The following is a 24,552-nucleotide window of genomic DNA, read 5'->3' as shown; positions in this document are numbered from 1 at the left end:
AACTAGGTGTACGACTGTACGAAGTACGTGTACGTGAATCAACGTTTATATGGCAGCGGTCCGCTAGCATAATCAGAAGAAAAATGCCAGACGCGAGAAAGAAATGCGCTTTTAAAGCTATTCAACACGTCAACGCTAATTGCCACTGATAAATATACCCAACAAATTATATATCATCGCTAGTTCCTCAAAGAAGTATTGCTGAGGAAGCCTTTGTTTACAGCACAACTGTGTACGCGATGAAGCGTGACCAGGAACACGCTGAAACGCAGAGCTCACGGTAGTTTCCAATCATTGTATATATATCATTGATACCGGCGAATTGTATTTCCGAGATTATAGCGTTGGTAGGGAATATGAATGAAGTTCTGCGTTGAGATAAGTTGAGCAAGAGATATTTCGGGCTATCATTGTCATTTCAACTGTACAGCCAAGAATCTTGTAATAATTTCTGATTAAAATTTGTGATACTCATTTCAGTTATTCTACGAGTTATTTTGTTGTTATATTTAGCCTTTATTTTGCGATGGAGACTGAAGCCATGAAGTGATTGCGATATGCCCAAATATCCGTATAAGTCTAACGGTGAATTGAAAAGAATGCAGCGTTGGCGAAGGCAGCAGTTGATAAAGTATCGTCCTCTAAGCATTGGTTCAACCTGCAGCGGCAATGGCCATGAACAGCCGATTATCACTGCTGAAGATATCTGGCTGACAGTACATTGCCCGAATATGAGACCAGTGGAATTACCCAGATATCAGAGACTACGCCAAGCCTAAACTTGGGAGACATCATTCACAATTGGGCTCTGAATGAAGTTAGCGTGCCACACAGCGAGTAGGCTGCTGATGGTAGCTCCTCGTTGCTTGATCATATTCTTCCCGCCAAGGCACAGACTTGTTTGATAAACCAGATTTTGTCTGTATTTCAATTCAAGAGCATGAATAGTTGTATAAAACTTGTACCGGAAAGAAGATCTCTCTGTATCTCGGCTGAAATCAATATGTTGTTTTATGCATTTTATATGGCTGTCTGTCTGTATTTGACCGGTATTTTGTATGTATGCTCGTGATGGATTTTATTATAACTAAAACTATAATGAAAACATATTGTCAAATATTGATGTCTTACAACAGAAGGGTCAGTATGTTTGCCAGAAAGCAACAGTGATTCAGGTAGCGATAGGGCTGATAGCGGTTGTAAGCTGCAGTAGCGAGAGGGTTAATGGACGGCAACGACGGGTTAATAAGTCTGCGGCAGAAGTGCGAAAATTGTTTCTTTTGAAGCATCATTTTGACATCAAATGCGCATTATACGCCAGGAGATCACTTCCCGTTTTGTTGACTGGGTTGGCAACCGTAGCGACATAATTAGCAACAATCTCAAGCTATTCATGTTTCATTCATGATACGTAGAATACCCTTTAATAAAAAATAAAAAACTCGAACGTATTCGAACTATTCCTAATCACGAGTAGGGGAGAGTAAGTAGGTATGGGCCACCAAATCTTGTTAAGCTGTAACTTGGTCCAATATTCTAATATTTCGGGACAGACAATCAATAGTTATATGGCTAACTATTACTGATAGAATTCAGCTAAAATACGAATTTATTTGGAGGTGACATCGAATTTTGTGATAATGCATCATTTTCGTCAATATAAAATAGGGTATGAGGTATGGGCCAGGGGGTGGTGACTGGTGAGGTATGGGCCGTTGTCTGTCTTGAATCAATAAATGCTATTCATTATCCCATAAACCCTAACTTTGTCACAGTTACCAACCATTTCGATATACTGGTATAAAGCTGTTCTGGAAGTAGACAATTCATTCATTTCAATTCCTGAATTGATCATAACGCATAACGAAGCCAGAAAACTGAAAATATATAACATGGAATCAGTATCAATTTATGCTTCTTTCGCCTCGACTATCCCATAAAATAAAATTCAGATGTCACAGCTCTATCTCTTGTTAAAGTGGGAGTGACAAACCATAAAACATCTTGGGTCATTTGACGATGTACTGCGCTAACAAACTTTCCTCTTCATTAAAGACAGTATGGGCAATCAATTTTGAAATTTTTTTCGTATGAGATTAATCCCCTGCTTTTTCCAGATACCTGTTTAATGTAGCTCAACCAATTTTGTGCTGACGGCCTGCTTTTCTTTTTGATACCTCACATGCTCACAGGTTTCAGAAGAGTTTATTTGCTGTTTATCCGTTTTTGAAATATTGAGATTTAGTTTAGCCCATTTCTTCTCAAACTTTTTTAGACACGCCGCCCTTCATAACAGTGAAATATTTCGTGCCTCCCTTATCGTCATATCATACATTGAAACCAGAATGTTGGCAATCCTTACATATAGTTTGATGGTATGGAAGGTTATGACTAGGGCAAGTTTTTGTTGCAGTTAAATTCGTGGAAAGTTGCATTAACTTTTTCACAAAAGTTGCACTAAAAGACCACATTTTGCTCGGTTGACTAAAAAAAAGAGGAAAAAAGGGTCAACTTTCCGGCTCAGCTCCCGAAATACCCGTAAGGGCGTTCATTCAATGCTGATTTACGGTATTGCATTCGAATTTGGCAGTGTAATTCACCAAAATCGAAAATACTTTCATGAAAAATCGAAAAAGTTGCAAAATGTTGCGAAAAGTTGCATGAAAAAAAAATGGACAAAAGTTGCAAAAAGTTGTGCAATAAGATTCCTTCAAACAGCTTAAAACAGCATTCTACATATCTTCCGAGTATTTAGGAAGCTGCCGGAAGCTGTAAAAAAAGTTGCAAAAGTTGCAAAAACTTGCCCTGGTTATGACTGTTGATGAGAGAATTCTCCAATATGAAATTGGGACTATACACAGAGCAATAACTATGAAATGTAGATAAATCGCGCCAAGCGCGATAAGTATTTTTAATTTTCAGATGCTTTCACGCCTAACAAGAGGGCACGCCACCCAGTTTGAGAACCACTGGTTTAGCCTACATTGTAATTCGCTACGTTGTCTGTTGCTACTGAGGTATGGGAAACAGTTTAGCATGGCTGAATGATCTAGTTAACGAGGCACGCACAGAACACGGCAGGGTTGTAACCAAGTCACATGGTTCCGAGTCACGAGTCAATCTTACTTTTGTGGTTTTGACTCGAGTCAAGTCGAGTCATTTTCAGTTCATCACCGAGTCGAGTCCGAGTCCAAGTCACCGTTTAAAGGGTCAAGTCCGAGTCATAGTGTTATGACTCGAGTCGAGTCCAAGTCACAGTATTGAAGTCATGTTCAACTCATGTTTTCAATCCTGCTTGGGTGATATCGAATTCCGATGCTACAGATAGACAAGACAGGCCGCCAAAATGATAAGTCTACTAATCTCAGAACTTAAAATCAAATATCTGTCTTGTCAGTCCGATATACATCACAAATACAAGCATTCAGTTTTTATTTCGAGCACATCGACGACAGCTCACAAATAGCTGATAGAGAACCAACGAATTCACGTCTACATGCTATCTGATAAAGAACCAACGAATTCGCGGCAGAGCTAATAGAGAATCAACAAATACATGTATGCATAGAGAGGTATTTTCACCAGGCCAGCATGCTGTAAAAGCGTGCATGCATAGCTACGTGCACTGTGCAGTGACAAAAGAACAGATACCTTTTGATATTACTAAAGGTTTTCCCAATTGCATTACAGATTACATCGCATTTACAGCATTGGAGAAATTATTGTACAACGGGGCTGTTTAAAACCATTTTTTCAAAATTTCCGAATACTTCTTTAAATTGTACAGAGTAATAGTACATTGTGGAGTCATGCTCATGTCACATCGATAGGATTATTTATCAGCCCAATGCCTGTGCGCAATGCATCACTGATCTATATAAACACCGCACACCTGCTGGTTTCCAACCGTTTATGGTCGCGACTCCATTTCCAATATGACAATGTTCCGTGGCCCAGCTCAAAATTTGATAGGCTGATTATACTAATTAAAGGTCGACACATTTGCCCAGACTTATCCACGGCATATTTGGAAACTGATTCAACATCTTCACGAACCCCATAATAAAGGCAAACTACCCCAAGGTTTAGAACATCCATCTCTGAATAAAGCACCGAAACGGCGTAAACCGACTCTACGAATATACCGTTATCTTGTAATTGTAATTGCGATTACAATTAGACTTATTTCTGCAAATGAATGTTTTTTTATTTATCTCTGATCGCAGTATATGCGAGGGTGGTAGTCCCCATATTAAAGCCGTCATATGAGATACTAAATCGCACGTAGCGCGAACAAAAATTTCACGTAGCATAAATCTACCCAAATATAATATTGTTTATGTTGATTTAGGAAAAATATGAGCTTGCTTCAAAATTCCAGACATTTCGGCATATTTTCGAAATTCATCCGGGACGCAGTTTTAACAGTGACATATTCCGGACATGTCCGGGAAATTCATGACGTCTGGCAACCCTACCTTAAAATAAACCCGCCACCTCTACTGAATACACGTTCCACTGGTGCACCAGATGCAGGAATCGACAAGCATTTTTGACCCACACTGAAGAGCATTGGATACTCATTCTTTCTAGTCGCCGAAAAATGCAAAGAATCATGGCCTTCAAATCTGTTTTTACCTCTAATTCACGTGTGTTTCTTTGTATATAGACCGAATTTCATATTTTTTAATTCTCTCACCAACAGTCATATAACCTTCCATGACATCAAACAATGTGTCAAGGTTACTAGCATAGTAGCATCCCGGTTGGATTTTGTGATATGACGATGAGGAGGCGCGAAATTTTTCACTATCATAAAGGGGGGCAAATAAAGGTTGAGAACCGCTGAGCTCTTCCAAGGACTTGACCGTCTGAGTCGTTGCATTGGCTCTAATTGAACTTTGCTTCGATTGTTTGCTTGTATAGTTGAAAAGTCTTGTAAAATTGAAAAGTCTTGGGTACTTTGATTGCGGAGGATCTATTACACTTTCATTACTGGATCATTTTGAGCAATGCATTACTAATATGTAGGCTACCATTTTCTGTTGTTTTTACGGCGGCATATCTGATATCAGACGAGTGCATCGGAAGCAGTGGTGACAAATAACGATGGCGGCAGAATTCGTCAGATGCGTTGATCTAGCCATTACGATTTGCAAAATTCTACATCTTCAAGTCATATAAAATAAGCCGAGTCAATGACTTGGGTCGAGTCATGCGTAATGACTCGAGTACAAGTCGAGTCAATCCAAATATTGACTCCAGTCGAGTCGAGTCATTTTCCCATTTAGAGAAAATGACTCGAGTCAAGTCGAGTCACAAAAAAAAATCGTGACTCGAGTCTGACTCGAGTCGAGTCATGACTCGAGTCATTACAACCCTGGAACACGGATGTAAATTTGGTAATTATTTTATGTTGTGATTGTCAGGTTTCAATAACAATGTAATTTAAATTGTAATTATCAAAATTTCCATCAAATTACAGTTACAATTAAATTACAAATACACAAAATAGAAATGATTCAATTACAATTACAATTACATGAAAAAATGTAATTAATTACATTCAGCTCAATTACAAATCACAATTGATCCAACTCTGGTGTACTCACGCACAACTTCAGGGTTGTCAGCCAACAACTGCCACTGTTGAACGTTCTTTCTCCATTCTTGGCAACCTACTTAGTAGGGACAGACACTTTGGTTTCTACCCGAGAATGTAGGAAAGTATCTTTCGTTGTACTACACCAAATTGTAATTTTTTCTACCATAATACGTGATGTAGCCTAACTATACTGGAATTCTTCATAGTGCCAGATTTCGTTAAAATAAAGCTGTTTCATGTAAAATTGGTCAGTTTTGAGTCAAAAAAGTTTTTTCAGGCCAAACTGCTTCGCATGGACATGCGGTTCGAACCAGAAATTAAGATAAGTAGTACAATTCTAACAATATGTCGGAAAACGCATAACTTGCATACGTTAGGTAAAAATTAAGTTTTTTAAGGTTAAAAAAATGTCAAAATTTTGATTTTGTAGGTCAAAATATTCCATTTTTAGGTATCAAAAAATCGCGCTAGTCATATCATATTAATTTTATAACTTCGACATACGTCGATTTTATTATTCGCACTATCATATCGGTTATTTCGTATCAATATTTTCATCCCGTAGATTGGACTTCCGTATACTCGAACCAAGTGCATCATAGTATTCATGACTGTGTAGGTATTCGCATCTTAAATCCGGAACAGTATCTGGATTTGAATATATTAAATCCGATCATCACAGCGACGTCTATCTGTACTATTTACAAATAACTCTCGACAACCATATCCAAAAGCGTAAGAATACTCAGCACTGCGCCATTGCCACAACTGTCTAAAATGCCTTGTAGAGAGAATAAAATCTTCCGATACGCCTGTATTCATTACGGAAATGCAGTATAGGCCGCCAGATACAAGCGAGTTCCTGTCGAAGCACTTGCCGTGAACGAATTCAAACCGCATAGACATGTGATTGTGCCACGACAGGGGATAAATTCGAATGTATCGGCAGGAAAGTACCGTCGGAAAGCGATTGTAGGCTTTCGTCTCCATGTCTGTGTTTCCTGTGTAGATCTGCGAATGAAGTCGAGCGTGTCAAATTCATTGCAGTTATACACACATGCAGGCAGGGTTTACTGAAAGCATGTGGGCATATCCTACATGTATTTGAACTGTACATAAACCATACTTGATGCCTACACTATATGTATTTGTAGTATACGTAAACCAGCATGATTGATGCTGTGGGACATTAATCTCTTGTATCTATGTGAGCAATTCGGAAATATCTCTCGAGATACCTTTGCGGATATAGCATCTTGATGATTGAACTAAGAAAGGTTCCCAAATTTGCAACGACTGCGGCACATGTGTTTCCGTCGACATCGGCTAATGTTAGATCCGAATTCTATGAAGTCACCCCTTGCAGTATAGACTACAGACGAAGGGACGCAATTGGTGCTGACGGTGCTGTGTATGTTTGGCTGTGCTGTTCAAAATGATTTTTTTTTCTCGAAATGGAATGAGCCAGAAGGGGCCGCGGCTTCCAAAAGTTCAACATCGAAAAAAACTGTGACATCGGGTACTCTATAGGCCAGTGAATGTCAGTCTAAAAGACCGCAACTGCTCGTCGTTAGGCATCGTCCTATGTTTTTATTACATCGCATTGTACATTGTGTGCGTCTTGTTCAGATGAAAATACAACTCTACGATTATTAATAATGGTGTTTCGACTTGAATTCTCATTTACAACTGGTCGACATTCTTTATTATGATGATGAGAATATGACATACCTTAGCGGAGCCTCCAACTCGGATGATTGAAATATCGTCTTTTACGACACCACACGCCACTATATGTATTGGCGCACCCACTGATTGTGAATGTGTGGACGTCTTTCACCATCCCAAAGTCAACTTCTATTCACTGGCCGACTTTGTCTGTTTGATAGAGAGATGTACATTGGTTAGGAATCTTAACTAATCGTTCTTGATTTTCTCTAGTCTAGAAATTAGCAATGATGGAATTTAGAGTTGGACATGGAATGTCTGATATTTTTCTATATTCACGCGGCTTTATTAGTGAATTGCAGTCACTACTGAAATAGGACATGGATGTTAAAGTAATTGTGAGCGTGGATACTGGATATGCATTTCAAAGTATTATATCCGCTAATCTATTTTATACACTTGCGGTGGTGGTCCGATAATTTTTTGACATAGCCTACTCTTCAATCCCATTGGGAAATCGTGATTTTTATCATTTCTATCGCAGCGCAATGTAAAACAAACCATGCATTTCGGAACTTTTTGCTCTATCTCAATCGTCATATTAGAGGCGCACAGGATCATCAACTGTTCTCAAACCAGGACGGTATCCGACAAGCTTTATTGGGGCCCGAATTGGAGCCCGCCACACCGTTATGTTTAATAGTCTGCTCGGAACAAAATTCTTAAATTTGATTCATTATTCCGAATTACCTGACAGTCGTTTTGTAACGTGTCGCAACTGTGGGACATATCACTCGTATTTTTGTAAGCCATTCGGAAATATCCCCCGAGATACCTTGCTGCGGGTATGGCAGCTTGATGATTGAACTTAAAAAGCTTCTGGTAATTCAGAACGAGCCAGAATAGAAAACGGCGAACGCAAAACCCATGTGTGTTTTTTGGGATACTTCGCACCAAAATCGCGAGCATTATTGCTATTAAAAATCAGAATGCGTTTTTGTGAAGGTAATGATAGAATTTTGTCGATATTATCACCGCTTGCATGTTTTACTATTGATATTTGATCCTCTCTCAGTAGCAGATTTATCGTTAGAGAAGACGGAGGCGGGGATGTGGGAAATATAGGGCACGTAGTCTCAGTTAATTTAACCGTTTTACGAGATTTTCGCGGATTAGCTTGAGGCGGGACTGTTGTCATACATTATTTTCCTGAGGAAAATTGTAAGTTCGTGACCACAGGTAAACATTATCGCTACTCAAAACATAGTAGAATCCCTCACGCGTAGCCTACTAGACAAAACTAAAATAAAAAGTTATTTTCTGAACAGCAAACGATTCCGAATTGAATACGGCGATCACGGTTCTGCTATTAGCAGATTGAAGTTCACATTGTGAATAGATCGTGTCGATTCGTATGCTCTATGTTCTACACACTATTATTGCAGTACAATATAAGAACCAGTAGAATTTACTTACTAAGCTTTGAAGACCATGCACCCTTGCTGGCTTCGGAAATTTTATTGTCCAAACGAGCTCGGTAAGGTTCGTGGTCAACATCCCAATATGTCGAAGATGTTTCCGCGTTGTCAGGAATTATTCCCGACCTCATACCCATGTAGCACACTACAATAATGATCATTTAATTTGCTGGGCCAAATATTGCAAACTCTAGTTACTCACGTTCAAAGGTCCCGATCACACTTTGTAAAGCTGTAAATAGCGATTTGAATAAATAAATGGTGTGTGCAGCGCTGGGCACTGATGCTCATGCCTTATCAGTAGCATACGGCATTCGCTACAAACTAACTGATGGCACTAACGGATGATTTGGCTCCCCGAATCGCCCAGGCGCTGCCTTTGACGAGCTGTGAGAGCACTAAGATTGCCCGGGCGATCGATTTTCGTTGATGGACATGGCAGGACAATACTGTGAACCTAATTAACAAAACAGGTTGAAGTTCTTGGGTACTGTTTAGGAATCTTTCGCTATCTGCGCACAGCGGCATATAGTCATGAGCAAAATCAATAGTTTCCAGTAATTAACAAAGTCATTTCGATCAAGAGCCTTGCCTCACAAGGGGCATTGATAGATCGCAGAGACGAAGGAGATGGAGCAACGTTACATCGTATGACCTTGCAGTAATCGCAACCTTGAAAATCTCAGTGGTGCCGCTTGCTCTAAAGATATGAGTGTCAAGTGTCAACAGGTCCATTGATTGATACATGATAAGTACAGTGTTACTCGTCGTTTTCGATGCTCTTGCTCATTCAAAACATCATTCATGAGAGTATAGATTCTGAACATAGATTAGGCGAGATAATATAACGCCAAATTTATTCGATTTTTGCTCAGCAATAAAATTTCATGGACAAAAACAACTTGCTTACATTGACCTACCATATCATAAACGTATGCCTATCGTATAAATGTATTTGATCGTTGCCGAATAAACACGAATTGCAATCGGACATGCGCCTTCTCAGTTAATTGAAAAACTTTTTGATGGACTATAAATGGTCAAAATATTTAGACATCCGCAAATCGTTGGGTGTTAATTAGACTTTGCATCAGCTACATTCAGAATGACTCGCGACGTTTAGACCGGGTTAATATTCAGGTACGCAAAGTACGAATATAGAGCTGAACTAGAAAGAAGTCCAGTCCTGATGCTGAAGAACCCGCTCATCTCGGCTACAGCAACTGATACATACAAACGTTTCCAACCCAAGAAGTGTATAATGAGTAGCCCTACATACTTTGGTAGATCATCATTTGGTACTATGCCCCGATCGCATCATGTACTGGGCACGAATTGGCTCTTGCACATGCACAAGTCACGATAACGACAATGAACACTTTCAGATTCATCTTTTTTCAGCTTCACAAGTGAAACGAGGTAAAATATACTTTGGGATCAACCATTTTGTTTCCTCATATACCGTTTCACGATGTGAATCATTTAAAAACAAATCGCGTGGTTTCATGTCGTGGTACTTGCCCCACGAGAAGGAATTTCCTAATCGGTTGCAAAAGCGCAAAACCAGCGCATTTACGTTTTTAGGAAGATATAGGCCTAACTGAAAATTGACAAGCTGGTGATTAGATATTCCGTAACACCGACCTACTGATATATTCCATCACACCGATGAATTAGAAGATATTGAATTTATTAAACTCGCCGTGACCGATGCAGATAGCTGGTGTTACATGACGTAAATTCCGTCAATATGTCAGTAGTCGGGAAATTTTTGCTCCTGATTATGACGTTAATATTCCAGCGGACTTACGCATGAATCTTTATTCATATGTTCGTAACAACTAACTAAATATCAAGTAAAGTAAAAGGTACCCGAAAAGATGACTAATGTTACATGACGTCATTTCTGTCGATATGCCAGGGATCTGGAAATTTTCGCTATTGATAATAATGTGGAAATCTTAGCGACTAGGCTTTGTTATTTTCATAACACTCAACGGACGTTTTCGAAGTATGTTAAGACTATAATTAACCATCATTAAGGATCGAAATGTCGAAGTCATAGTGATAAAAGCGAGACGTATAACACGTGACAAATTCCAATGTACTTTTATGCCATAAATGCTTTATTTCAGTCGTTCTCGACCTTTCGACCCCGCGGAACCTGATCAATGGGAAAATGGTTTGCCGGACCCTATAGCAATGTTGGGATAACTCGAGTCAACATTTTCTTTGTGACTTGATTCGGGTCACGTAGCAAAAATGACTTGACTTGACTCGGCGTTTCAGAAATGTCGATTGAGTCGTGACTCGGAGCAGAATTTCCTAATCAATTTTAAGTCATCAAGTATAATCGGCTTGTGTAAGTTCGGATTGTTCCCGATACTGTCCATATTTACGTCACAAATAAAATGACCGGAAATGATCATAGCTTACAGCTTATGTTGTCGTACTATAGTACTACTATACTACTAAGTGGGATATTGATCTTATATCAATGTATCTCTGTTACTTAGACTGATCAGTGCTGACATTGCGCAGGGCTCAGCTTTGACAATCATCCTTTGATTTCAATCGAGCGAGTCGTAGTTTATGCCTTCATATTAGTTAGCAACAGGATCATGCTTAAACTGTATCTCACGGAGTTGTAGGTGGGTAGTGTATTCAGTGTTGCATCATCAATTTGTTCAAGTAGCTAGCAAAATGTATGACTTTTAATCACCCCTCATGCTTCAAAAATTCAATTTGACTTGAATGATGAGTTGACTTGACTCGAGTCACTTCGAAAAATCGACTTGTGACTTGGAGGTAGTGACTTGTTCCCAATACTGCCCTATAGCCCTTCGAGTTCCCTGAGTGGCGAGTAGCGTTGGTACGTTGTACCCAAACGCTATATATGCTATATGTGGGCAGGTTAGCGTTCCACCACCATTGACGGTGGAGGCCCCGGTTGTTTATTCTTGGTAGTAGCAAGTTGCGTCGGGGGTTTATCTGAAGTTCTCTTCCCTACGTTGCTGTGCTCATAGCGTCCGTACAAAAGCGGTAAAAGAGTAAAGACCCGATTGAGGACTATTCAAAGAAAGAGAATGAAAAGAGCGAGGAAGCCTAAAACAAGAAAGATAGAGATCAAACACATGGCATTAGAGTGAGGAGGATTCAAAATTGAGAGACGTACTTTGTCGTTTCGACATTCTCCCATCGGTTAATGGTATCGCATTACACATAATTCTTGTTATACGTCAACCTTGTTTACCACATTTTGTCGCGGCACCCCTGAGCAGTCCAATCCGCACGCTAGTGTACCGTGGCATACCGGTTGTAAAGCACTGCATATTTCACACTCAGGTCAGTAGTCACAAGTGGTGGAGGACAATACACTTGGTGCTTTGGGGTGCATCAAGGACTAACATATATAGAAAGGCATACACAAATATAGTGTCATATGTTCAATTTTTGGAGCATTAGTGGTCAGCTGATCAAGGCAAATTCTGCATTTGCTTGGATATCAATAATTCTATCTGTGCGCAATTAGATTTACGCTACATCCCATGCTCACCTTTCCACATGAATGGATTCTTGTTCACAATAAACTTTACAATAAAAGATAATTATTTTAATTCAAAGCGAATAGAAAACGATTCTAGGGAGTGAATAGGACGCGTTCGCGTGATATCGAATGCGATGACCAAATCAATCAAATCAAACAAACATATTATGTATATGCAACGGTTTTCCACAGTAAAATCATCATATACATTTGTAGACATATGACTGTAAATTCTATAATGAAGTATCAGTAATTGACGACGTTGATGAATTTCTTGCAATTCGACTTCCTTATGGGTAGTATGATCTTAATTTAGCTGTAAGTCAATTACCAGAAATTCATCGCAAAATGATGAACAGCAATTGCATATTAGGCTACTGCTGTTTACCAGGCTACTAGAAAAGTGGAGTAATTTTCGCATTCAATGTGTGTAACTAATGTACCTAACTAACGATCCATCACATCATCAAGATGATTATTCAACCTCGCTTGCCATATAGCGGTGTTACGCGGAACCGTTTAAAACATGTATACCAATTTAAAGTGACTAAGTAAATTTATGGCGATTGTATATCTGTGTCATAGTGAGATTCATTGTCACTGTTGATGTTTGTGAATAACAGTTGAAGATTTATGAAAATGTAAAGACAATCCAACGAACAATGGTATCCGCAGTCAGATAAGTTTGATGTGCTGCAACGATACGTAACTGCATATGATCAGTCTAATCTATAGTCTGATAATCCGAGAGTTTCCTTTTAAAAGAGTCGCCCCGGGGCAGGTTGTAAAGTTTGTATCGTAGCAATTCGTTGATGCGAGACCAGCATTTTTGTAGGGTTTTATGTAAAAAAAATGCAGTGCGAGCTATTTGAATTGAAATTACAATCGGTAACTAAGATTTCTGCTTCATCATTATCACTATCTATGATTCACACTGTATTATTTCACAGCGATCCTCATAGTAACTTGTGATAACTATAGGATCGGAGTTTTGTGTTTTTTATCTTCCACATCGGGGTTTTTCCGAAATATGCAGGTGGGATTCCTCTCTCAGATACTTAATCGTGTTGCAACAACACGTAACTGCATATGACAAGACCAATATAATATATTGTTACATCAAGAAATTTCCTTCAGAGACAGTTTCCTTCAGAGACAGTTTCGGCACCCAAATAAGTTGGTCATCAAAGTGGTTATCCTCACCTTACACAATACCCCGAGTTCTTGATCTGTCCGTTGACCTTTGGAATATACATGCATGTCACATTATCCCGGATGTCGTTTGTCCTGGACTTGCATCACCGGAATCGTCAATTTTATCGCCAGTCCTATAATCGAAAGTCGAACTGTAATCCGGACCATCCCCGGAAAGCACCATCAAAGTTGGAAATCTGCATTGTTGCGATGTATTGCTGCGCGATACAAATGTACTATTGACTTGGTAAATGAACGCCAACTGATATGTTTGAATGTGTTTTGTCAGTTGTTTAGTGTTTACATGATTGTATAAATCAGTGGTTCTTACCACTAGGGGTTGACACACACACACACACACACACACACACACACGCACACACACACACATACACACACACACGCACATACACACACTAACGAACACATACACACACACTCAACTCATACATATTATTTGTGAATATATACACCCGTCTTGGGCCATCGTTGTTTGCAGGCAATGAGGAGGTCCGATCAGTAGTTGAATTAAGACTGCTGAGGTGGTACGTATTGTGCAATGATGTACACAGGGTATGTTGGGATTCAAAATTGAAGCCAAGTCATACTCAAATGCCAATTTTATCTCCAATATTTACATCCTCACTTGCAATCAAGCAATTGTTATCACTAGGGCAAGTCTTTGTTGCAGTTAATTCCGTGGAAAGCTGCATTTATTTTTGACAAAAGTTGTAGTAAAAAGTTGCATTTATTTTTTCGCAGAAGTTGCACTAAAAGACCATATTTTGCTAGGTTGACTAAAAAAAAGAAGGTCAACTTCCCAGTTCCACTCCCAAAATACAGTTTTCCATCCGCATCCTCTATTGATTGACTAAAAAAAGGTCAACTTTCCTTCTCAGCTCCCGAAATACCCGTAATACTGCCAAATATTTCCAGTAAAAAGTTGGTTGCATGAAAAATCGAAAAAACTCTCAAGAAAGATCGAAAAAGTTGCAAAATGTTGCAAAGAGTTGCATGAAAAAAATGGACAAAAGTTGCAAAAAGTTGCACTATAAGATTCCTTCAAACAACTCATAACAGCATTCTACATATCTTCCGAGTATATAGGAAGCTCCCGGAAGCTGTAAGAAAAAGTTACAAAAGTTGCAAAAACTTGCCCAAGTTATCACGTTTGCGTTTCGACCGAACAATATAATGACTTCTTCCAAGGTGAAGCCTCCCATTTTTGAACTGGTATCTGTGAGATAACATGAGACTCGCAATGACTATTTCATTCTTTTCGTTTTGTGTGGAAATTATAATTTTTTGGCTTTGTTCTTTAGATATTATGTCGGCACACAGCTCATTTTATGCACCAACAAACTATAACAATGTATTAGATCTGTAGTTCGATGTGCATTGTGATATATATTTGTTTTTATGACTTAGCGAAGATTTGGGGTTCGCGAAAGCTTGTAGATTAGCGTAAGTGTTCCACGGGAGTTGGTAAAGGTTAAATCGGCTGATATAAATACGTTAGAAAAACATGTATTTTGAATCTTCGGACGACTTGCACTAGAACATGGGTTTTCAACCGTTTTTTTAATGGTGGCCCATTTCCCCGTTTAAAAATATTCTGAGGCTCACATCTCAGACTAAAGGGCATTGGCCCTGCTTCAAGTGGGAGTTCTGAATTATTTTGTTATGTAATAGTCGCAAAATATCACGCATCCGAAAATTACCAGTAAACCTGGACGAGGATGCATTGGAACTAGCGCCTTTTATGTCGACGTGACTATACGGTTGTTGTAAAACACCACCAACATTTAGGCGGAAATTCTGGAGTGGACGTCGGTTACCTGGTTATCTGGGTTTGTTATAGTAATAAACAAGGTAATTGTGACATGTGGATAGTTTGATTCGATTGATTTATCAGTAAACCAGAATTTTGGAACCGACTCTTTGTTCTATTGCATGACGGACGAATGGAAGTGTCCAGTGTCCATGCACGAATTCTTAGACTTTGACGCCTGTTCCTTAGTTCGTATCACTCGCATAAACCGTTCTCGTAGCGTGCGTGTCTCCAATCTGCATGCATGACTTCTAAGATATCCGAGAATTTCAGCCCGATCCCGGTCCCGGAATTAATCCTATTAAAATACATGTTTATTGTTGAAAAATATAGAGCGAAAGAAAAGGTAAGACACAAGCGGGCCAAGCCTCGTCTGTGATAGCTAGGGTTGCATTTAAAACAAAAATCAATTTAAAAGAAACATGTTTAAAACATAGCCCTTGTGTTTAAAACACTTTTTTTTTAGCCATGACATCACGAGTGCGCAAATGTGACGTCACTGCGGATTGACATTGACAACGGAAAATATAGAGTAAATATGACTCCTTAGACGAGAAAGGCTTCTAACCACGGTCATAAACATACTAAAAATATCTTTAACCGGGATTACATCAATATGCAGCGTTTTTACGCTCGGTGGTAATCATCCTTAGAAGATCGATTCCGTACCAATGGTCAATAACTACATGCTATAAATGTTGAACCGAATACGATTTCGAGGGTTCCAGTCACTCTACATCGTATGCGTCGACTATACCAGGTGCAAATCTTCCGCAGAATCATGCTACGTGTTTTTTCGATAATATTTACACAATTATGGCATAATTGTACAACGTTTGACAAACAACACTATCTTGTTTATAGGAATATGTTAAAACACTGTTTAAGACATAAACACCATTTGTTTAAAATGCTACGCTACTGACAGCGCTATTCATTACTAGCAGCTCAGAACTTTTAACGACTGGTATTAATCTCATGCTATTGTTGCACGAATACCGAAAGTCTACATCAGGGTTGTAATGACCCGAGTCACGATTTGTTGGTTACTCGAATTGACTCGAGTCAATTTGTCAATTGACTCGACTTGTATTCAAGTCATTGTGCATGACTCAAACCAAGTCATATGACACGAGACTAGGACGGCCAATATAGCCATTTCATTGTAACTTCGGCGAATAGCAAAGTCACCACATTATTGGGATTTCGTCAATCAGTCTTGGTACTTGGAAATAGAGCCATACTGTTAGGGCTGAGGAACATTACGATATTATGAATGTGAGCCATTCTATATCACTCGATCAAACTTGTACTCGAACTCGACCCGAACTCTACTAGGTGGTGACTTGGAAATTACTCGAATTTACTCGAGTCAAAACTATAAAAGTGAAGCTGACTTGTGACTCGGAACCCTGTGACTTGGTCACAACCCTGGTCTACATATTAACAAGTAACTTTTTTGATGCATTTTCATATTTGAAGAGCTGGCATTCAGTCATATTCTGCGCTGTTCGGCTGAAAGTTCTTGACTTTTATTTATTTCAAGTAGGCCACCTTCCCTATGATTTTCATCACTCGTCTAGTATAAATAAAAAAGTTATACACAGAACTAGGCTACCTAGAACTACCGAGTGGCTTTTTTGACGCATTACAGTTTTCTACCGCAAGGCAACGCAGTTTCATATTCTTGACACTTGTTATGTATCTGTCAAACGCAGAAAAGTCGTTTGTAACAACAGAACTATGTTAATATCGACTTGGTCTAACTGTGTTATCAACAACATCCCTTGTAATAGAAGGCAGTGTATCTTCCTCTGTCCGAGTCATCAAGTCTCTGTAATATTATATTTCTGAAGTTCAGCGCGTTACAGGACATGACAATTGAAATGTACCAGTAGACAAAGCCGACATCTGTATTGGTCATACTAATATACTAGGGTTGTACAAGGGCGAAGGGCCTTTGCTCTAGTCCAGTGCTCTTCAACCGGGGTTGTCGTACACCCTAGGGTGTACCAGAATTTGCAAAGGGTGTACCAATAGGATGGGGTGTACAGGGGTGTACCAGATCCGAATTACAATGAGCCGATGGCAAGCTATCACAAAGGCAGGTTTATGGGTCAGTACAGGTTGACGCACAGGTTAATGAGCAATATAGTACGATGTTATCTCACGTGTAATACTGTACACCGCTTGATTACGATGTCATAAGCAAATATTTCTCATATTCATTTAGCGGTCGGCAATAGACCAATGGTTCCGTTTGGTGTTGGAAAGTATATGCAGCAAATATGTGTTCAGCTAGTCATTTGTCTTTAAGTGATTTTTGAGGAAACCGCCGTGATAGCTCAGACTTCTTGAATTGGTACTTCCTACCCGATAATAATACCGCAATGCACATAAATGAAGTGAAGTAGCCAGCCACGGTCGAAACAGCTTCCATGTTGAAATCAAATCCTTTTGTTTAAAAATGCCTATTTTATGTCCAATCTTTCGCCATACATTTGTAATTCAGGATTTTGTTATTAGTGATGCAAAATTAGCGACTATAGACTGTGCATAGCGGCATACGATCTGAGGTTACTGACATCTCTTGCAGCCCATGTTTGTTGTTTGTTGTTTGTTTTGGGGTATTCATGGTGATTGTCGACTAACCTACTATGGTCATTTACACCAGGCCGATATTCTTCTTATTTTCCGTAACTGCCGACTTATAGCACGGCCCACCTCCAGGCTTTTGTAAGACACAGCGGACGCGGATGAAGTAGGTAAACCTCCAACACTTAATAGGTATCGGAATTCGGAAGTCGAACTTGGTCGGACTCGGACCCGCACCCATCGGTGTTGCAGCCGCGGGTTATACCACTGCGCTATCTCGCCACCTTGCAGCCCACGTGCTACTATCGACTGTGTGTGGTATGGGGCAGGCCTGATACGCAGTAGGCTGGTGCGCCTGCTATCATCGCTGATCTGAATTACCGCTTCTGCACAAGTAGCTTTACCTACTCTCTCCCCAATACTGTTACATTTAGGATAATTATCGTTCGTAATGTCATGCTGTTTTTGGGCTGACACGAAATAAATTCCAATTTGCGTGGCGGGCGGCCTGACTGGCTGCGAAGAGACTCTGTGACCAAATACTATTTTATTCAAATCCAAATTTTTTGACGGCAATAACTCCGTTCTACTGGTTGGAATTGAACCAAATTTGAAGAACATCGTTTTTATGGACAACCTAATACTTTCATGGGGTGAACAGCAAAATTTCAAATTTTTCGTTATTTATTTTTATGTAATAAATAGAAACTTTCTTCTCCCGTAGCAATGCGGTTACTGGTTGGAATTGAACCAAATTTGGTGTGTAGGCTTAAGTTAGGTAACCTAACAATTTTATCAAGTAGCCAGTACGATTTGAGAAAAAAAGTCATTTTTGAAGACCCCTAATGAACAGGGGTGTACGAGTTTTGAGCAAATGTTAAAAGGGTGTACCACGTCGAAAAAGGTTGAAGAGCACTGCTCTAGTCTATGAGATGGATCTTCGGGGGAAGAGGGGCTCAAGGAATGTGGCCAAGGAATGTGAAATTCGGCTTTGTTAGCTCCAATGAGAACACAAATGATCAACATTAGGCAAAGGCAAAGGAGAATATGCTTCGCTGGTTGTTGATTAATAATTCGACAATCGTAACGCAGTGATACAATGCGACTTCGCAAAACGACAGTGTACCATGTAGGGTTGCATTTAAAACAAAAATCAAATGAAAACAAACATTTATAAAACAAAGCCCTTGTTGAAAACATGTTTTTTATTGTTTTGATTTTTAAGCCATGACGTCACGAATATTCAATTGTGACGTCATAGTGGATTGACCGTCACAATAGAAAATATAGGGTAATCATAGCTCATTTGACGAAATATCTACGTACTATAGCTGTTGAACCGACTATTTTGAGGTTTTCAACTATCACATATCGCACACGTCGGCTATATAGGTGATAGTCGTCCGTAGGTTCATACAACATGTTTTTTACAAAGTATTTCCACAATTTGGGCATAATTATACAACTTTGCTTTAAATGCAACCCTAGTGCCATGAGTCGTTTAGCTGTGACTGCCAACACGTAACGCAGAGCAAGTACATTCCGTTCAGTTTTGAATGCAAATCAGGATTAGTCCGTGGTTGTAAACTCATGTACACTACGTCATACACTAATCATAAGATTGTTTCACGTTTAAGTGTCTGGCTACTCTACTGCCAAGCCAAGCCTTAACACGTAAATCGAGTTTATTTTCCAGTGCACGAATTGGAAATCCACTATCCAGTCCTTAAAAAGTGGTTCGATGTAGCAACAGGCGCTGAATTTCTCTTCACCCGAATCCTATCAAAACTGGCACTGTTGTGGATAGATGGTAAGTCTTGGTATAATTCGGGGTTACCAACGCATGTCTTTATCTCACGGCTTAAATAACCAAGAAACGCCAGATAATCACATCGCATACGAAGGTGTCCTTGCACCGCGAATAGCGTAATCGACAAGATCACGCACACCATCGGTCACGTGTTGTCTCTGACGCTTACTTCGACGCCGAAGGTATGGTCACAGGAAAGCTGCAATGCAATCCGATGATATTTACACGGAACGTAATAAGGATGGAATGTTGCAAATATCAAGAAAGAAGTGGATATAATAAAACGTCCTGTTTTATGCTCGCCATTCACTGCGCTTTTTGCATCAAATTTATCATTTCAGGAATTAATTTCTCGCTACTTAGCTGATGTTTACTTCTGTTTGATTCCGTGATTTTCGTTATTAACATCGGCATCGCAAATTCTGAAAATAAACAGTGTGAGCGTGAGATGAGATATTATGAACCTAGGCCCTATATACATTTACTGAATATACGGACCGAATTCCAAGGTCTGACTTGACGTACGCTTGTAAGTGAATTTTGTGAATCATATGGTAGGAGCCGTGATTCGCGGAGACAGATTTTCGAGTCATTTCTATTTCAGTTTATGGTTATTAATATTCATCCTTTCAAAACACCACAAGATTGCGATACAATGAACTGATATGGAGGTGTTTCGAGTAGACCCGCGGTTCTCAACCTTTTTCTCCCACCCCCCTCGGAAATTTTCATGATTTGGTGCCCCTCATATTTCAAGAACTGTACTAAATACGACGGGGTACAGATTAAAGACCGATCGAATTTTCGGGTTTGGACTTGACTATTATTCGAAATATTTCGCGCTTGTATCGCCCCCGATGACTACTCCATTTTCGGGATAAAATCATGGTTCTTATAACAACTGTTGGGTATACGGGCTCATACCTATTGGGTTTGAGCCCAATGTACACACCCCGATTCGGTTACGTTGTATTTAGCTAATCATTCTGGTCAGAAAGCTTTAAAGCATGTGTGATGTACAACACTCTCACAAGTGGTACAGAACCACGCTTCCAGATTTCGAAACGCAGTGTTCTGCAATATATCATAACCATTGTTCCCTCTAAGTTGCGCACGTGCGCAAATACGCAGTGCTGACACGATCTCTGCGCACAGAAAATCCAAGTTGCGCACAAAATTATCCGAAGTGATGACCTTTTTTTAGTCGTTACGCACTGTTTTCCAGGGTATGTGCAGTAAGTTGGTTAGTGTGCGCAGACTTGTTAAAAATTTGAGGGAACATTGATCATAACTATTTCAAAACATTTTGTCGGGACAATCCCTATCAGTGACGTGCGGTCCAATGAGGCAGGTGAGGCAGTGCCTCACCTGTAGCCTGGATGAGTAGCCTAAGTGAAAATTGTGAAACCTCTCCATGAGTCGATGATTATATTGATGTTACACACGTAAATAACTAAATTGAAACATTTTTTTCACCCAACATCATCAATTTGCATCATTATTATTCAAAAATACAGCGCGAAATGAGAGGTGAGGCACAGGTGAGGCACGACCCGCCCGCAACAATCCAATTCATCATAAATAGCTCGGAATTCTTAATAACTGGAGTCAATGAAATGCTATAGTCACACTGATTCCGAAAATCTAACTATTAACAGTGTCAGAGCACCAGAACCCCCAAAAATAGCCAAGGAAGGTGACCTTCGCCTTTATTACAGACAATGCCATCGTAGAGAAACAATGGCGAGGTGAGGCACAAACGAATCTGCTTCATGCATTATTCGCTAACAATTGGACAATCGAAACCGAGTGAAACGCGCTACCGATTTCGGAATCCAACAGTCTTGTAGGAATTATATAAGATTGAAGAGACGGCCAATGCGTAATGCGAAGCCAATACATTCCCATACTTATTATGTAGCTGTTATGTATTTTGCACCCATAGCTACGTTAAATTGTGGTATGTGATAGCTATTTGCATAGGCTGCATTGTCGTTGTTTGTGTCCTTTATGCTGTGTTCGACTGTAATCCCTTTAACCGTTCATTGCGGTATGTGATTGTGATAGCCATACTTACAAAGCCTCCGTTGTTGTTTGTGGCAGTGGTGCCACTCCTAAACACTAGATCTAGTGTATTTCGACTTGACCTAGTGCATTTTCTTTCGAAATTCAGCAAATCTAGTGTTTTTTTACTGAATAAAATTTGTAACTGAGGATGCTTTTTTCATGTTCTTCGAATAATTTATACCGGAAGGCCTACTTTAAAAGATAGTAATTATTATTTGTCTAAACATGCCCATTGGGCACAATAGCGACCAGTCCTACATGTATTATACAATGTGAAATTGCAACGGCTACCAGTGTGCAAAGAAAATGCTCTCTATACCCGCTGCTTTTGTTATTCACATTTCAAGTCTCTTTACGTGCGTGTTGTTCTTTTGCATGTGTGGGGGGGGGGGCGTGCCTCACCAGCCGTGAACCTCACCGCACGTCACTGACCCCTATGTATAGTGTGATCGAACTGTGTTAAGGGATATTTTGATATCTAAAAGTACGCGCGTGAAGCGTAAAACATATTCTAGATGAAATATAGAAACCACTGAATTCATGGAAACACTAAATAATTTGTCAGTATATTTCGCGGACGGCGCAACGAAGACTTTTGATAATTGATGAATTCTGTTTGAAATTAATGAACGAAAAATATGAAAACCCATGTTTAGGTGCAAGACGTCCGAAAATTCGTATTATATGGCTTTCGAAAGCATTTAGAAAATCATGACAAAATTTTACAATTTAAAAAACATATTTGTTTTCGTAACAATGTAGATTTCGAACTCTGACGGAGCTTTTCGAGGGTTTCCTGTGCAGTGTCCATTACACCGTAACTTTCGATTACAGGAATGATTCCGGTGATGCAAATCCGAGACAAACGACTTCTGGGATAATGTGCGACATTCACGTTTACTCTGACGGTCCACGGACTGATCACGAATTTAGAGTGTAATCGAACTTAGGGATAACCACTGTGATTACCAACTTGGCTGTGGACCCAAACTGTCTCCGGGGGTCTCTGTTGGAAGCAAATTCTTGATATAACAATATATTACGTAAGTCTGCTCATATACGCAGATATATAGGCCTATTGTTGCAACATGGCAAAATATCTGAGATAGAAATCCCACCTATAGATATTTGAAGAGCTTCTTGGAGGTACAGAACTTCAATATACAATTAAATAGTATATTCATATTGAAATGAACCCGAATATTTTCGGCTGACACTCGTCAGGGGTAATCGTCAGCAACTAGTAGAGAATTGGAAAGAACATTGTATATCAACAATCGTATCACAAAATATGACGTCACCAGCATGAAATTTCGAATGAGAGAGCGTTCAATGTACTATTTTTAGGTGATACACGAACTCCTTTTGTTGACAGAGTTTTGGTTGGTGTATTTTGATAAAAGTTGATTCCAAGGCACACAAATGGAATTGTGAACGGCCTCGACCAGGTGCCACTGTGATTGTGGCTACGTGGGAAGAACGTCAAGACGTCTGCAGGACCGCATAAACCAACATGTCCCCAGATTTATCAGAACACGTGCGTCACGCGATGTGAAAAGCTCACCCTTAACTCATCCCCTTAAGATTGATGCTGATCGATCAAAGGCCATTAATTCTGCCATCGGCAAACATCTGTTGGATAATCCGATTTGTGCGAATAATTATCGAGACGACCGATTTCGAATCGTAGGTCGAGGCCGTTCACAATTCCATTTGTGTGCCTTGGAATCAACTTTTATCAAAATACACCAACCAAAACTCTGTCAACAAAAGGAGTTCGTGTATCACCTAAAAATAGTACATTGAACGCTCTCTCATTCGAAATTTCATGCTGGTGACGTCATATTTTGTGATACGATTGTTGATATACAATGTTCTTTCCAATTCTCTACTAGTTGCTGACGATTACCCCTGACGAGTGTCAGCCGAAAATATTCGGGTTCATTTCAATATGAATATACTATTTAATTCTATAGATATTTCGGAAAAATCCAGATGTGCAAGAGAAAAAATGCATAACTCCGATCCTATAGTTAATACAAATTACCATGAGGATAGCCGTGAGATATTAAAATGTGAGCCATCAAATACATAGTAAAAATGATGAAGCTGAAATATTTATTCCTTGTAATTTAAATTCAAATAGCGTATAGGCTACTACATTTATGTACAAAAATGCTGGTATCGGCTAAACGAATTCCTACGATGCAAACGGTAAAACCTGCCCCAGAGCAACTCTTTTTAAAAGGAAAGTCCCGGCTTGAAGGACTATAGTTTACACTGATCATATGCAGTTTAGTGTTGTTGCAACGCAACAAAATTATCTGATTGATGCCAGTGTTCACTGTTAAATTTTATTAATCTTGAACTATTTTTTCACGAACATTAACAGTCAAAATGAATCCCACTACCACATAATATGTCTGTTCGATATCGTAATTTCGTCATCATATTCGATTACACGCGAGCTCGCCATAATCACTTACTAAAAAAGTTTTCTTTTCGCATTGAATTAAAATGAATATCGTTTTATCATTTGGTAGACGAAAAAGTCATGGGGAAGCGTGAGTATGGGATGATGGGTTAACGCAATTGTGAACATACACAATTGTCGTTACCCAAGCAAATGCTGAATATTCCTTGATCAGCTAGCCAATGATGCTTCAAAAATGAATCTACCACACTATATATGTGTATACTGTATACCTATATGTTAGTCCATGTGGCATGATAAAATCCTGCTGTACCCCAAAGCAC

The 24,552-nt window shown here is 39.5% G+C and overlaps 1 protein-coding gene and 1 long non-coding RNA gene across 2 annotated transcripts in view; both read right to left on the bottom strand.

The window, feature by feature from the left end:
- Positions 1-24,552, bottom strand: part of LOC145457641 (cytoplasmic dynein 1 light intermediate chain 2-like) — a 163,004-nt gene that overhangs the window by 29,709 nt on the left and 108,743 nt on the right. The window lies entirely within an intron of this gene.
- LOC145459502 (uncharacterized) lies at positions 6,062-10,207 on the bottom strand. Its single transcript, XR_013921436.1, has 5 exons — positions 10,031-10,207; positions 8,954-8,983; positions 8,750-8,896; positions 7,337-7,483; positions 6,062-6,616 (listed from the first exon to the last, which is right to left on the bottom strand). It is a non-coding gene; the product is annotated as an uncharacterized LOC145459502 (long non-coding RNA).

The sequence above is a fragment of the Botryllus schlosseri genome, chromosome 2, assembly GCF_051294905.1.
Source record: "Botryllus schlosseri isolate E-star chromosome 2, Bs_hap1, whole genome shotgun sequence".
Lineage (NCBI taxonomy): Eukaryota > Metazoa > Chordata > Ascidiacea > Stolidobranchia > Styelidae > Botryllus > Botryllus schlosseri.
This window is presented reverse-complemented; position numbering and strand designations above follow the sequence as displayed.